The following is a 13,880-nucleotide window of genomic DNA, read 5'->3' on the forward strand; positions in this document are numbered from 1 at the left end:
CTGGTCTCTTCTTGGCTACAGCAGGTCACCTGGCCAACGGCCAATCTCTGTGTTCCCTGCTGGCAGCCCTCAGGTGTCAGCCCTCATTCTTTAGGTGTGTCCTTGGCCCATTGAGTGCCATTGTCCCACAGGGCCTCGCTAATTAGCATGTCCATAGGCTGGGCTCTGCCCAATGCTCAACCACATGCAGAGAAATATTCAGTATCCACACAGATTACAGATTCCTAACTACACACACAGACATTATACAAGCACATGACTAGCGTACATAGGATTAGTAGACAGTAAGCTTCTATTCAACGCCTCACATGGCCCCCTTTTATACCATTTTTAGGGCCAACACCCCCACCTATGGGTGCAGCAACTGCTTCCCTCAAATTCAGTAACGTGACACCATGGCTGCAGGAGCTGCAGAGGTTGCACCCTCAGGCTCTCTAGGTGCTGACACACCCAGGGAGTCACAAGGGTATGTGGTGCTGGCTCTCCTGTCCCAGCAATTGCACTCAGAGCCCTGCCTTACCTGTGCCAGTCACAGCAGCCTCTGCTCCGGCTCCAGGCTTGTTGTTTCCTTCTTCCCAACACTCCTCCCCAATCAGCCTTTTCCTGAACCAGCAGGTCCATCGGTGGACAGGGAAGGCCTCTCCTGTGTCCCAGAAGGATCTAGGAAAATGTGAGCAAGGGCTGTGAAAAGGTAACACTGGGAGTTAAACCCAGGATTTCCTGTTTATGAGGCAGGTGCTTTAGCCAGACAACCCATGGTGCCTTCCTCAACTGCCCCTTTCATACAATGAGGTTTACCAGTTATTTCTCTCGAAATAACCACATCTTAACAGAGTCTGTTATTTCAAAATAGCGCTATTTTGAAATAGCGCCATAATGCGAATATGTAAATAAAGCACAGGATAAACAATTAACAAAATCATCCAAAGTGCAGCTGGTTTCACACACACACAGCCTCACCCACAGCTGGGAGGCAGTTTGCAGGGAGCTGAAAAGAAATGGAAGAGGGGAAACTGCTGCCTGGCAGAACCAAGTCTTGGGATTCTTCTGTGTCCAGATGTGCTAAGCAGCTGGCATCCAGGTTCCCAACAGCTGGTCTGTTCCTGCCCTCCACAGGTGAATACTCCTCTGGGTATTACAGGCTGGACTTTGCCTGCCTGCCTTTTAGCCCAGGAACTGTTCTGTGTGAGGTAAGCGTGACACCCCCTGCCCTGCAGAAACCAGCCCATTGCTTTTTGGAAGAGGGAAGGATTCCCTAGAAGCACTTAGCCCCTGGCTGGCTCTGCCTGTGAAAAAGAGGAAGAAGTAAATTTTTAAACACTGGAGAATGTAGGTATTGATCCCACTGCCTTTTACATGCAAAGCAAGCACTCTACCACTTGAGCTAATTCCCTGATCCGTGAGCAGTTTTCCTGCCCCACCCACCTTGTTCCAGAGTCCACAACATCCCTTCTGCTAAACCCTCATATAAAATTCAGCAAATATCCAGAGAAGTTGCTGTTCCCCTTTACAAGACTCTGCACAGCTCAGTTCCAATCAGCCGGTCTTCCCTTGAGCCCGGAACATCAACTGTGGCAGCGTCGCTCTTATGCCTCGTGAAGACACGGCCTTAGTGTGTCAAAAACCAGCCCTGGGACACATTCCTGGCTAGGACCAGTCAGTCTGGGCTCAGTGAGGGTCCATCCTACCTGAGATGTGAGTGACACAAAAGCCTCCTGTTCCCTGCCCAGTTCTGAACCCTGGCTGTAGACACAGTGATATTTGGTGCCTTGGCTGCTGTCCCTGCTGGCAGGGAGCTGTCCTGTACCTGCAGTTCATGCACCTCCCAAAGAGGCGGCAGCTCTGTGAGGGGAAGAAGCATGGCGGGGGCAGGCTGTTCAATTCGTGGCATTTCCCTGTGTGTGTAAAAACCATCACTGCTGGCCCAGGCTGGGCCAGTGAGCTGGCACCCTCATGTCTGGAGCATCCCGCCAGGGAAAACTGAAATTGTGTCAGCAATCCCCCCCAGCAGAAGCTATAGGGCCCTGGGTTCCTCCACACCTCCCCAGCAGGAGCTATGGGGCCAGGGGACCCTTCGTCCCCCCCCCCCCAGCACGAGTGAATAGGTGTCATGAAGGTTCACACAAAAACAGGAGCACATGCCCTCAATACTGGTTCTCAGGACAAAACTTGCTCCACTCCTGGAACAGGAACAGTGACTAGCAGTGAGGCCCCTCACTGGCAGCACCATGTCAGATGGTTTCTTCTCAGCCTGGTACCTCCTGAATGCTGGGAGCAGCTGCCTGGTCTGAGGGGCTGCAGTTCCCTGGAGAGAGGGGCTGGGGCTGGTGGCTGCAGGAAAACCCTTCTGCTGTGTCTGCGGCTGAACTGCACAAAGGAAGATACAAGATCCCTGGTGGGGGTCTTTGCCAGATGAACATGCCTGAAGAAAGAAGCTGGAAGTGCGACAGACACATAAAAGGGGCACAAGGGACAGTTTGAGTCACACACACGGCAGGTGAAGCAGCACAGACAGGGACCTTATCCACTCACAGAGCTTTGTCTCCAGACAAACCCTGCTCTGCTACAGCCACCTCCCTCTGTCTGTCACTCCTGGGCCTTCTAGAGCAAAATTTGCCCCTGCACTCTAACTTTGGGTCCCTAGGCTTTTAGCACTCAGATCTCCACCTAACACCAGTGTTGGCTAGAGAGGGAGACTGCTGCTGTGGAGCATCCTTGCCAACTGTCTCAGAGAGCAAAGGAAGGTAAGGTAAGTTCTTTGTCAGTGAGATAAAACTGTCACTCCACTAGAGACTTGAACCTACAATCTCTAGCTTAGAAGGCTAATGCTTCATCCATTAGGTCACTGGAGAACACAGAAGCCAATTCCAGAGGCAGAAATTCACCCTTCTAAACGTCCCTTCTTTAACTTTTAGCTCCCAATTCAGCCCCTTAAGCCCCTTTGAGGAAGCCAGATATGCAGGAAGGGCTGATCACACCTCTCTGTAATCAGCTTTCCAGAAGTATCTGTAGCTGGCTCCAAGTCATGGGGCTTGATATCTTGTCTCCCTCCCCAAACTAGAGAAGTGTCTCCCACCGCTGCAGCCCCCTGAGGCTCTATGGCCATGTCTGTACAGCAGGGACAGCAACACTCACAGGCCCCACAGGAAGGCCCCTGGCTTAGCAATGTGGCAGCCTGAGCAGCCTCTGATGTTCCCTGCTTGGGTCCCAGAACCAGCCCTGAGTGAGTGGGGGCAGGGAGAGCAGCTCACACATGCCGAGGGACTGGCCAGGGGCAGGACATGAGCCCTGGGAGGCAGCAGTGACATCACAAGGAACTTGTGCAGCACCTCAGCTCATTGGGTGGGAGTCAGTGACCTCACAGAGGGACCATGGCAACAGCCAGGTGGAATAGGCTGCAGGTCTGCAGTAATCTCCAAGACACCCCCCCATGGCCTGGAGTATCCTTTGTGACGTTTCACCTTGAGGGCAGAAGGGATTGAGGGTCTCATCTGGGAGCGTCTCTGTGGAGATTTCCCCTTTCCCCAGGCTGCAGTGGGAGGGGGCTGGAACAGGCAGGGTTGGCACTGAACTTCTGTGAGAAATGAGAGGGCTGTAAACACTCACTGAAAAGGGGATTTGAACCCATGCGTGCAAAGCACAATACATTAGCAAGACATCACCTTAACCACTCAGCCACCTCATCTGAGCTGTAGGGGGTTTGTTTCAAGCCACCTGAAGTCAGCACTTCAGGGAACCTTTCTGCCACTTGCTGGCTGATCAGAAACACCCAGGTTGTGTCTAAACTGGGCCACTTATTCCGGAAAATCAGCTGCTTTTCCGGAATAAGCTGCGAGCTGTCTACACTGGTCCCTTGAATTTCTGGAAAAGCACTGATGATCTACTGTAAGAAATCAGCTGCTTTTCCGGAAAAACTATGCTGCTCCCGCTCGGGCAAAAGTCCTTTTTCCGGAAAACTGTTCCGGAAAAGGGCCAGTGTAGACAGCACATTAGTCTTTTCCGCAAAAAAGCCCCAATCGCGAAAATGATGATCTGGGCTTTTTTCCGGAAAAGCGCGTCTACATTGGCCACGGACGCTTTTCCGGAAAAAGGGCTTTTCTGGAAAAGCATCCTGCCAATGTAGACGCTCTTTTTCCGGAAATACTTATAACGGAAAACTGTTCCGTTTTAAGCATTTCCGGAAAAAGGTGCCAGTGTAGACATAGCCCCAGGATAGGAAGGTTTCCTGGGCTGTTGTACAAAGCTCAATGCTGGTAACAAACCCAAACACCCCGTGGCTACATCTACCCTACAGACAGAACAGTTTTGTGCAAGAAGCCCTGTTTCTTATGCTGTACTGTAACTTTACTTGCACAAGAATGTGCCTGCAGTGTAGATGCTCTGCAAGTTTTTGTGGAAGAACAGCTTCTCTTGCACAAAAAGTCTGCAGTGTGGACGTATCCTTCCAGTGTAGACACAGCCTGAAAGAGAAAAGGAAAGGAAGTGGACAGTTTCCCCTCAACAAGCTGCCCAGAGCCCAGTGGAAGGTCTGTGGGGAGTTTCCAAAGCAACAACAACAACAACATTTCATAATCTACACTCGTGAGTTATTCCTCCACTAACAAGTGTCTCTGAAGGGATAAGATATGCAGGGCCCAGGTGCAGGGAACCGGGTCACATTCTCCTGCCTGAGTCTCAGTTCTGGCTAAAGCCTGGCTACAGAGAGAGGAGGCCAATGCAAACAGCCCCATGGCAGCTTGGGAGTCAGTACATGGGTGGGTGGAGCAGGGAGCTGGGCTCTAACTTACTAGGGGTGCATCCCATAGCTCCAAATCAGCAATGCAAATTGTGTAGCTTATTTCATGTCTATTTTGAAATAGCTTATTTTGTAATTTGGCACTGGCTACACAGCACCAGCCTCCCAAGGCAGGGGATGCCAAGCCACAAGCTTACAGTAGCTTCCTTGCCTGATTCATCTCGCGTCCCCAGGCTGGCAGCAAGGGGCATTATCAGCTGATTTCACCCCCCTCTGTCAGGTGGGAATTGGGCTCATCCCAGGCACAGGCTGGTCAGCAGCAGCTGCGCTTACCTGGGCACCCAGGGAAGCAGCAGTAAGAGAAGACACTGTGCTGCTGCTTGGCTTCAAACCAGGGACCTCTTACATATTAAACAAATGTGATAACCACTACACCAGAGATGCACATCTTGTTGATAGAATTTGGCTGACTGTTCTGTTACTAGCTCTTTCTAACACCCTGCTCTGCAGGGGAAGGGAATGCACCTTGTGAACACTCCATCTCTTGTTCTCATAGAAGCAACTAACCCAAGCTGCAAGTTCCTCATTTCCTCACCACCCTCTTGAGATTTGTAGCTCAAAGCTGGAGCTGCTGTGAAGGAGGTGAAGCTACAGAAGCTGACGGGGAATGATAAGCAGGCAGAGGGTTATTTTTTCTCCTCCCTGGGCTGATGTGGCTAGAACTGGGGAGAAGAAAATCCTCTTCCCTTCTCCTCAGAAGTTTGTTCTCTTTCTGGTTCTACTAAAGCTGGACCCCAGGAATAGGCTTTTTCTTTCTAAAACCCTGGTGAAAGTTGAGAGTGAATTGCTTGTAGGCTGAGAATGTGAGATAAGAAGGGCATTGCCCAGTGTAGGGCTTGAAACCACGACCCTAAAATTGAATGTCTCATGCTTTACCAACTGAGTTAGCCAGGCTGTACGTTTTGAGTTTTTTCATATCCCATCACAGGCCCAACTCTCCAGTGACAGGCAACAGTGTTGGTTTTAGGATTTCTTTTAGCGCAGCAGCAAGGGTAAATGGAGGAAATTCAAACCCCTTTGCAAGCCTTGTTCTCATGGCACCAAGTATGAGAGGAGGGATGTGAGTTGGGGAGCCTGCCCGCCCCTTAGAAGGGGCATTTGGGTGCACTCAGGGGCAGCAAGAAATCAGGCCCTCAGGTGAGTGCATTGCAGACAATGTGTGAGCAGTCCCATAAGAATTTTCTGCTCCCACTGGGGAAGGCAGTTGGGCAGGACTGTCCAGCAGGCAACAGCCCTTTCAGCCCCAGGTGCAGGAGGTAACAGAGAGGGGAGGAAAGTCCATGGCCAGAGCCTCCTCCCAGCAGGCTGGCCCTGCACAGAATCTGTGCATGATGGAGCCTGTCTCAGCAGGACTATGGCCTGTTCTCTGCAAAGTGCTCAGCTGTTTCAGTTTTTTGCGGGAATGAGTAGAATCCATGCCCCCTGTTCCTCACTGACAGGAGTGCTCTCTTCCCTTCTTTTCACACAGGGTATGTCCACACTGCTCTCCTCCTTCGAGGGAGGAATGCAAATCCAGACGAGCGAAATGGCAAATGAAGCATGGTTTAGAATTTCCTGGGCTTCATTTGCATAATTGCATTGTGGCACTATTTCAAAATAGCGTTATTTCAAAAAAAGAAATGCTGTCTATACATGGCTATTTGCAAAGAAAACCCTTCTTAAACAATGAGGTTTAATGGTTATTTCAAAAGAAGTCCTTGGTCTCCCTGGGCTGTGCTGGGCAGAAGAACAAGAACTACGTCCAGCTGGGCAGAAACAGCCACAATCGATCTTACAGATCGATTTAGCAAACCCAACTAAGACTCACTAAATCAAACCCAGAGGCCACCCCCACTAGCTTCCAGCACTTCTGTGCTTTGCTCGCTTTGGCTTCTTGCTGTGGGGACAGAGCCAAGCTCGACTGAAGGAAGCTGACTACAGCTACGTAAGGAGGGATGGTGGAAAGAGCAGACACATTGGCCAGGCACTATTAGGAGCTGCATCCCTCACCTCCCCCACACCTGGCAAATGCCTGGGCAGCTTAGCCATGGGGCCACTCTCTGGGACTTTTCTCCCACCTGCTCCATGTGTTGCCATTGCCCATTCCAATGCAGGAAGGGCTGCTCAGCAGGGATGGGGTTCACCTGTCGAGGAAGGGAAGAGTATTTGGGTGCAGATTAGCTAACCTAGTGAGGAGGCTTTAAACTAGGTTTGACGGGCGCAGGTTCCCAAAGCCCACAGGTAAGTGAACAACATGGACACCTGGGAGATGGGACAGAAATGGGAGAGAACACAGGCTGTAATTGCAGGGCTCTCTGGGGGCTTGTGCCTGTGACATGGCTCTCCAAGAGGCAGGAAGCACTCGATCTTAGCTAAACAGCCGAGAAACAAGGCTTTATGGCAAAAAATATGAAGACAGCTCTTGGTCCTTATCCCTGGCCACTTCCCTGCCTCTCCCTTTGCTGCTCTTGAACTCAGCCCAAGAGCCGAGAATGTGTACGCACCCATCCAGAAACCTCTGGGACTCCTCTGCCACCCAATTCCTCACACCACAGAGAGTACAGGGCTGCTACTACCCCAACATCACCACTCCTGATCTTTGCCAATCGGGCAAGAAGATATGCTTTACCCAAACCACACGGGCACCCTCTTGCCTCCAGCATGGGTCATGGCAGACATGGACTTCCCTCACTAATTTTCACAGCTATGCTAAGCACAGGGATTGGTGGTATGGGGTGAGCATAGTTGCCTTCCAAGCAGTTGATTTGGGTTTGATTACCAGCCAATGTAATGTGGGGAGGTACAAGCTGTCTCTCATCACTTTTCATCCTTTCCGAGACACAGGAAGCGCTTGATCTTAGCCAAATGGCTGAGAAGCAACACTTTAAAGCAAGCAACACAAGGACAGTTCTTGGTCCAGTTCCTGGGACCATGCAGAGTGTCTGCCAGCCACTTCCCCTCCTCTCCCTGTGCTGCTCCTGAACTTATCTCAACAGCCAAGAAGCTGCTCTCTCCCACCCAAAAACCTCTGCAACTCCTCTCCCCCCAGCTTCTTTGTGAACCCTCACTCAAGGGTTTCTAGGTGGGAGCTTCTAGGAATGGGCATTCCCGTCTGTAGGGTGGATGTGGGAGCCCACAGCCTTTGGTTCCATGTGAGATGTGATCCCAGGGGAACTTCTCCCTGTCCCATGGAGCTCAGGGCAGGGGGATACAGGGTCGGTGTCTGTACGGTGCCAACGTGTGTAACACATGGCAACATTTCTCCTTCCTCTGCTGGAGAGGGAGCCAGATAGTTCCCATGAGGCCACATACAGATGGGGCAGGGTCTGGAGAGGTGAAGCAGCTGAATGGGAAAAAAAGGGAGATCAGAGGATCAGATGCCTGCTGAGAAACTCATGTATGCAGAGTGATGGTCCTATGGTGTAAGGGGGCAGCACTCAGGACTTTGAATCCTACAAGCTGAGTTCAAATCTCTGTGGGAGATGTTGGTTTGTTGTAAATCCTTGAAAACTGATCTTCTTGCCCCCTTTGCTTCAATTCCACTTTGTGCTTCTTGACTTTCACAGTCTGAGAACTTCGGAGAAAGTGCTCAAGCAGTTGCTCCGGTGGTGCAATGGGTCAGTGCCCAGTACCTATAAAGTAATAGTCATAGAAGACAGGCTGAGCTTGTGAGTTCAAACTTCACCTAGAGCAGTGGTTTTCAGGCCTATACCCTTCTAGTGAACCCTGTGGGAGTTGGGATTGCAGTTCAGAGACGGGGACTAGTCAAAACCCCCTCTTGCATATTATGGCCTCATCAGAGTGAATGCTGGGGTGGCCAGGATTCCAGGCAGACTGGCACAGAGAGGTTTGGACCCTTAACCCCTCTTGCTTCCAGAGTCTTGTGGACCATCTTCTTCCCTGCCAGCAGCAGCTGCAGTCCCTTTCAGACCCTGGGTCAGCTCAGCTGGGGAAGAGAGGCAAGAAAGGGGCCAAGAAGCCAGACAAGTTGAGGGAGGCAGGAAACTTCTGCTCTCTGCATCTCCCCTGGGTGAGAGTGTTCAGTTTAATTGTTCTACCTCATTAAAAAGCAATATTATAACCGTGTTTAGGTTTCGTTATGACAGAGCCACTAAATGGAGTCAGGGTCATCAGCACTTCATATCTACATCAGGTTATTGCCCCATTTCTCCCTCTGCTTGAGGGATCCTGGCACAGCAGCAGATGCATAAGAAAGGAGGGTGGATTTTTGAGGAGATAAGACATAAAGGGGCATTTTAACTGCTCCCTTCCTCACTGGCCTCTGGGCTGGGACTTCAGCTTTATAAGCTAATTGTAAAGGTAAAGCAAGTGTAAGTCACTGTTTTAGAGCAGGATTGAACACATAACCCCAGTACTTCACTGAAGTGTATTGCCCTTAAATACTGTCTGCCAAACAACTAGGTTACTAGTAATAGCTCAAGATGCTTCTGGGGGAGGGCGGGGGTGTTCATAGAGGCTGGATCCAGGCTATTCTCTGTGGCCTGCCAATGGGCATCCAGATCTCTCCCTTGTGGAATGGATGGAAACAGAAACCAAACATACAGCGGGTTTGAACTGGTTCCAGCTGAGGATTGGGTTTGCCTGGTTTATATGCATTGGCGCAGGAACACGTTAGGGGTTTGTGGTCATTTTAAGAATCCCTGTTCAACAGAAATCCACAATGTGACACAACTGGAGATGCAAATGTTTAATTAAAAATAATCCACTATTTAAGGGGGCACTTGCTACACCCCCATAGCAACCATGTGTTTGCATCTAGTGTTGGGAACTGGGCCATGAACAAGAAATTTTTGTGTAACACACATTTCATGCAGGATGGACCCGCACGGACCCCAGAGTGTGACTGGTTCTAACAAGGGAATTGTCCTGAAGGCAGCAGAGCTGGGGCAGGACAGAGAGTCCTGAGAGACGAAGCAGTTGGCGGGAAGCCGGGAAAACAGAGGCCAGCCTGAGAACCAAGAGTACTAGCTGCTCAGATTCAATGTGAAATGGGCAGCACTCAGGGCTCTGAATCCTGTAACCTGAGTTCAGATCTGAGTGGGACTTGCTGGGGCTGGGCTGATTGCTGTGAAATCTTGGTGCTTTGTCTTCCATGCACTGAGGTTTTAAAAACATGGTTTTGTTCCTCTTGCTGGGTGTCTGAGGCCCACTGGAGCACTGTTGCCAGACAAAGCGGGTGGGTGGGAGGAGTCTGATGCTATTACAGTTGCAAGGCAGGTCACCTCCCTGGCCCCTGAGCTCAGCCCGTGCTGGAGCCAGTCAGACAGTGTGAGCAGGTCGGAGGGAGGGATTTGTGTATTTGGGGAAGGGCCCTGAGTCCTGGCTCCCAGCCATGTACCTTGGCACAAAGACTAATGGCCCCCGCACAAAGTGCATTGTGGGAATAAGAGTTGGGGCAGCAGGAAAGGGGCTAGTCCCTCAGCACCAAGGCGCAGGCAGGAGAAGATGGGATTGAATCCTGCTACCTCTGGCCTGTAAAGGCAGCACTTCTCCAGTTAAGCTTATTGTGCTCCACCTGCAACCTTCCTTCAGTCAGTACTCCTGCCAGCAGCTTTTCACTCCAGCTTTGTGGGAGGTCAAGTAGGAAGGAGCCACTGGAGGATCATATCCCCCTGGCCTACTGTGTCTGTGGAAAGGGGAGAGAGGACACACACTTGTCACTGGGGAACAGGGCGCATGGATCCCAGTCATTCCTGCAGAAAATGAAACAGGCTGGACATTTTGCAGAGAACAAGCCAGAGCCTTGCTGGGAGACTCTGGGGCCCTTCTCTCACTGAAGAGATGAAAATAGGGCTGTTCCTTGTGGGGAAAGTTCATGAGTCAGGAGTGGGGTTTGAGCTCAAACATCCCCACAGACCAGAGCCCCACATTATGAGCAAGAAAGAGCCTTGAGTCAGGCAGTTGAGAACATTTGGCTCCTGCTATGGTGTGATTGGCTGTGAGAAGGCTGCTTGTACACTTTTTGGCTAGCTCAGTTGGTAGAGCATGAGGCTTTTAATCTCAGGGTCATGGGTTCAAGCCCCATGCTGGGTGATGCCCTTCCTTAACTCACATTCTCAGTCTAAAAGCAATTCACTCTCAGCTTTCACTAGGGTTTTAGAAAGAAACAGTCTAGCCCTGGGGTCCAACTTCAGTAGAACCAAAGAGAGAACCAACTGAAATTTCCATCTTCTGAGGAGAAGGGAAGAGGATTTTCTTCTCCTCAGTTCTAGCCACATGAGCCCCAGCGAGGGGAAAAAATAACCCTCTGCCAGCTGATTGTCTCGTCAGCTTCTGTAGTTTCACCTCCTTCCACAGCAGCTCCAGCTTTGAGCTATAAATCTCAAGGGGCTAGTGAGGAAAGGAGGAGCTGGCGGCTTGGGTTAGTCGCTTCCATGAGAACAAGAGGTGGAGTGTTCACAAGGTGCATTCCCCTCCCCTGCAGAGCAGGGTATTGGAAAGAGCTATTAACAGAATAGTCAGCCAAGTTCCACCAGCAAGATGTGCTTCTCTGGTGTAGTGGTTATCACTTTTGCCTAACATGCAAAAGATCCCTGATTCAAAGCCAGGCAGAAACACAGGCTCTGCTCTTACTGCAGCTCCCCCTGGTGCCCAGGTAAGTGCAGATTCTGCTACCTGGCCCTTTCCCTGGGATAAGCCCAACTCTCATGTGATCGGGGGGGGGGGGGGGGGTTAGATCAGGTGAGAATGCACTTTGGTGCCAGCCTAGGTAAGTAAGATGGTTAGGCCAGGAACCTGCTAGAGGCTTGTAGCTTTGCCTCCCCTGCCCTGGAAGGTTGGTGCATGGGGCTGGCTCCTCTTGCTGCCTCCCTTGTATGATTTGCCTAAGGAGGAAGCAAGGCAAAAATGGGGAGGAGGAGGGAAGCCAAGCTGAGGGGGGCAGGACAAAAGCTCAGCATTTCAGTGTGACTCAGTAGGGTGGGCAGAGCCCCCTCCCCTTTGTTCTGCCAAGTCCTGTGGGGTGGGGCTGGCTGTGGGGAGGCAGAGTCCTGTGTTTGTCTCTGGGCATCCCAGGGAGGCTCCTTGAAGCCCAGGAGGAGAAGAAGGGGGTCCTGGGTGGAAGGAAAACAAGCAAAGCTGGTCCCAGGAGGCACGGTCCTGGGCTCCAGTCTGGCCCAGCTGAGTCACAGGTGTCTTGTGTAGGTCCTGTGGTATAAGGGGCAGTACTCAGGACTCTGAATCCTGCAATCTGAGGTCAAATCTCAGGGGGACCTGCTGAGGCTAGACTGGTTGCTACAAACCCCTCAAAATCCATCTTCTTTGGCTTCCTTTCCTGCAGGCTCCCTAAAGAGAAATTTGTGCCCCCTGCTGTAAGTCTGAAAACACCTGTCCCCCTGGCAGCTCTGTCTCTTGTCTGGCAATCTGTGAGGGGTGGGGGCACTAGAGATGCCCATGGCTGCTGACAGCAACAGAGAGCAGAAGGCTGAAAATTCAGCATCAAACCTGCCCCGTTATAGGCCTGTAAGGAGACCACAACACTGTAGTGCTATTTTGGGGTACGGAGACCCTCATAATAACTATCCTGTGGGTTAACAGTGCCCCCCAATTTTGAAATGCAATGGGCTCACTATTCCAATGTCCCTGTGAACCTCATTCCATGAGGTGTAAGGGACATTTCAGAATAGCAGGTTATTTTGATATTTAGTGCTGTGTAGACACTAAAGCATTTTTTAAAATAAGATCAAATGGACAACTTCTGTAGCTTGAGTCTCTGAGGCACACAAGAAACTGTCAAAAAGCACAGAACCCAGGGGGAGCTAACAAGGGACTTTGTCACAAAGTGGAAGGCATAAACACAGTTTGCCACATGTACCCGTTTCTTGCATATATTCAAAATTGTAAAATGCATAGTCCTCCCCCTATTCTGGAGACAGGATGTTACACATGTAAGACTCATGGCCCTCTATGTTGTCTGTCTTTTGGTAACACTGGTGGTAGAAGGGAGTGGGGTTAGGAGCAAGGCCTAAGGGAGGAGTGTGGCATCTGTCAAAACAATACAGTGATTAAACTTATCAAGGCATTTACTACGGATGCAGCACTTCCTGCAGGCTGCCTTCCAAGCTCTGCAGGAACCCAACCCCCAGGGCTTCTTGGAGACCTTCCTCAGGTATGTTAGAGAGTGATTGCAGGACCTGGATGTTGCCCACAGCACTGCAGGAAGCTACATGGCACACACAGCACTAGCCTAGTGCAGATTCAGGTTGGCATATTTTTGTTTCCACCCTAGAGCCTAAGGAGATCCACAAAATCCAGTAACTCTGGAACCCCAGGAAAGTAAATCTGGACTATGAGAAGCCCTGAACCTCAGCACTCCCTGTCTCTTTCCCTCACCCTGTGAATGCCAGAAGAGTGAGGTGCCTCAGTTGGGGGCCACATCTTTGAGGGCTGGGGCTTTGGGGAGGAGCTTTTTGCTTCTCACTTATGTGTTCTCCAACTGATTTTTCTGTGGGTTAGTGGCCCCCAATGCAAAAAAGGTTCTCCACCCCTGCAATAAATAAAAACATTGATTTTTTTCGTATGTATTGGACAAATATTTTACTTAACTTACAATAAAGTTTGATCAAGTAACATGAGAAATTTAAAAGGTTTAATCTCTTGAATAATTTACATGAAACTCTCCAGATGCAGCCCTAGCAAAATGGCTCAACTAATTATGTAATTAACAGTGAGTTTCCATTAGCAACAATAGCCTACAGAAGGTTTGGAGAGGGCAGGGTGATGATAGGCTGGGCAGGGCTGGGGCTGGGCCTGGGCACCGCTGAGGGAATCCACTCAGGGCAAATTGCTCAAAACCAGGACTGCTGACAGCCCTTGACTAGAGACCTTTCCGAAATAGGCCACAAACCAGTCATACTGAGCACTTCATCTGCCAGTCCAGCCCACAGGAAGCCTCATAAGCAAAACCCCTCAGATACCCCAGCTCTTCCTGTGCCACAATCAGCCCTGGGCTTACACTCAGGTGAGGGGTTATAGAAGCCAATCTCTCCAAACCAGAACAGATCCACCCAGTTCCAAAGAACCAGCCATGAATCCCTGGTCAATTTACACTTTAGATCTTACCCACAAGATCACAGTGGACCAATCC

General features: G+C 50.6%; 1 non-coding gene across 1 annotated transcript; it reads left to right on the forward strand.

The window, feature by feature from the left end:
- Positions 1 to 10,752: 10,752 nt before the first annotated feature.
- Positions 10,753 to 10,828, forward strand: TRNAK-UUU (transfer RNA lysine (anticodon UUU)). The gene has a single exon. It is a non-coding gene; the product is annotated as a tRNA-Lys (tRNA).
- The last annotated feature ends 3,052 nt before the right edge of the window (positions 10,829 to 13,880 follow it).

The sequence above is a fragment of the Pelodiscus sinensis genome, chromosome 31 (assembly GCF_049634645.1).
Source record: "Pelodiscus sinensis isolate JC-2024 chromosome 31, ASM4963464v1, whole genome shotgun sequence".
NCBI classification, from domain to species: Eukaryota; Metazoa; Chordata; order Testudines; family Trionychidae; genus Pelodiscus; species Pelodiscus sinensis.